Source organism: Epinephelus fuscoguttatus, linkage group LG12 (assembly GCF_011397635.1).
Source record: "Epinephelus fuscoguttatus linkage group LG12, E.fuscoguttatus.final_Chr_v1".
Taxonomy (NCBI): Eukaryota; Metazoa; Chordata; class Actinopteri; order Perciformes; family Serranidae; genus Epinephelus; species Epinephelus fuscoguttatus.
Window position 1 is genome coordinate 42,173,851 of NC_064763.1, and position 2,423 is coordinate 42,176,273.

Consider the following 2,423-nt stretch of genomic DNA (forward strand, 5'->3'; position numbering starts at 1 on the left):
TACTTTAGTACTTTAACTTAAGTAATATTTTGACTAAACTACTTTTACTTGTATTGGAGTAATATTTGACAGGGAGTATCTGTACTTTTACTCCAGTAGTGAAGTAGTGTACTCTGTCCACCTCTGACCATGAGTGCTTTGCAGAGTTATAGAATGAACCACAAGGAGGTATTTCTAGTTCTCTTTTATTACTCTGTGTTTAGTCTCTATATACAGACTCTACATTCAGTGAATGTAGAGTCTGTAGGGAAACCCCGGAGATCTTGCCTCCGGAAGAAGAGTGGAAGAGCCCTGGTTTCCGGTTGTTAGCTGTTTGCAGTCCGCATGATATTGACCGATCACGTTTGAGCTGGCTGCAGTTGCTGCCAGGTTAAACAGTCCATGCAGTGAACTAACAAGGCGGAACGTAATTGGTGTCACTGCAAACTCTGAATCCATCGCAATGGTTCAGCATATTTACTTATATATAAACGGAAGTCGGAAACGGAAATTCGCCTCCTCCGCCCAAATCAAACTGGAATGCCAAAAAATCAGGGGTTTGCCCCCAGAGGTTGTATCGCCGTCTGCCCGAAGTCAGATGCCGAATACAGCCGATGGGTTCCGAGAATGCCCAGTGTTTGACAGTCCTCCCAAATTATTGTTGTGTTATATGGTTCTGGATTTTACAGGGAGCCAGTGCAGAGAATACAGACGCTGGGTTCCGAGAATGCTCTGTGTTTGACAGTCCTCCCAAATTATTGTTGTGTTATATGGTTCTGTGTTTTCTGTGCACTTGTGGTTTTGAGAGGCACTATAGGAATAAAGATTACTTAATTATGTACATGTTTCAACTGTGTAAATCATTGACATGGACCAGGGGGTTGGAGAATGATTAGAGGGAGATTACATCACCTATTACTAAGATGTTAACCATGCTGACATGTGAGCAGTGTCATGTGAACATGGTTTAGGGCCGGGCAAAGCTGATATACAACGTGTAGAATAGATAGAACCCTGCAGACCAGCTCTGCTCACATGAAAATAAACACAGATGATGGATGGACGATGTGACTCAACAGGTGTCTGTGCTTAATGGGTGTTGGACTTTCATGGTTCTCACAATACAACAGGAAGAGATTTATTGTGCTTTTATTTGACAGTGACATCAGGTTAAATTTCTCATGTCTTCAATGCTTCTCTAAGATGTCCTATGCAACTCAGTCTCAGACCAACATCACTGTTGGACGGGGCTTACTGGAAAGAGTGGTGCTTTCCACTCTGACTACTTTACCATGCTGTGTGTTTCTCTTCATTAACGGGGTCATGTTATTCACCTTGAGGAGTAAAACTGTGTTTCGTGAGACATCCCGTTACATTCTTCTGTTCAACCTCCTTTTAGCAGAGACTATCCAGATGGCACTGAGTCAGATACTGTACCTACTGGCTGCTAGTAGAATAAGGCTGACATATCCTGTCTGTGGTGTTTTCATGTTGTTTTCTAGTCTCACAACCAGTGTCTCTCCTGTCACACTGGTGGTGATGTCTCTGGAGAGATATGTAGCTGTGTGCTACCCACTGAGGCACTCTACCATCATCACCATCAGAAACACAGTAGTGGCTGTCGTTGTGGTTTGGACCTTCAGTTCACTAAATGTCCTCACAAGAGTTCTGTTACTGTAAGAATTTCCATTTGAAGATCTGGAGAGTCTGCAGATGAAAGAATTCTGTGCCAAGGAAAGCATGTTTTTTGACCCAACATCTCATGATTATGACAAAGCAAACACTTATGTTCTGTTTATATCAGCTAGTGTTGCAATCATTTGCTCTTATATTGGTGTGATGATAGCAGCTAGGTCAGCCTCCACAGGCAAAGCTTCAGCTCTGAAGGCTCGTAACACACTGCTGCTTCATCTGGTGCAGCTGGGCCTCAGTCTCCTGTCAACTATGCACAACTCATTTATTGTAGCCTTCTCAACAGTTGCCACAAGGACAGCTCTTGTGCGCATCCACATAATTTTATATGTGTTCATTGTCATTCTCCCTAAGTGTCTTAGTCCCCTAATTTATGGTCTCAGAAACCAGACTGTCAGATCTGGCCTTGTGGTCAATCTGTGCTTTAGAATGAAACTCTCAGTCATCACAGGGAAGGGTGAAATATCAGCATAAGATACATGGAATGATTTAATCTCTCTTTTTTAAGCTCATGTTGTCATCTGACCCACATTTATAAGTTAGCATATCCAGTGTTCATAAGGGAAAACAACTTGAAAACAACTGTTCAACTGTAGTTTTGTCGGTATATCCTAAATCCTTCACTTGCAAGTTGACTTTACATAGACGGCATATCTTTTCAATTTCTCCTGACATTGTGTTGTTTGGTTTGTTCACCGCTCCGCGACATGCACGTTAAGGCCTGAACATACTCGGGCGGAACATACACGGAA

At 42.6% G+C, this 2,423-nt stretch overlaps 1 pseudogene; it reads left to right on the forward strand.

Annotated features, from left to right (window-relative positions):
* The first annotated feature begins 1,182 nt into the window (after positions 1 to 1,182).
* Positions 1,183 to 2,145, forward strand: LOC125897848 (odorant receptor 131-2-like; annotated as a pseudogene).
* Positions 2,146 to 2,423: the final 278 nt, after the last annotated feature.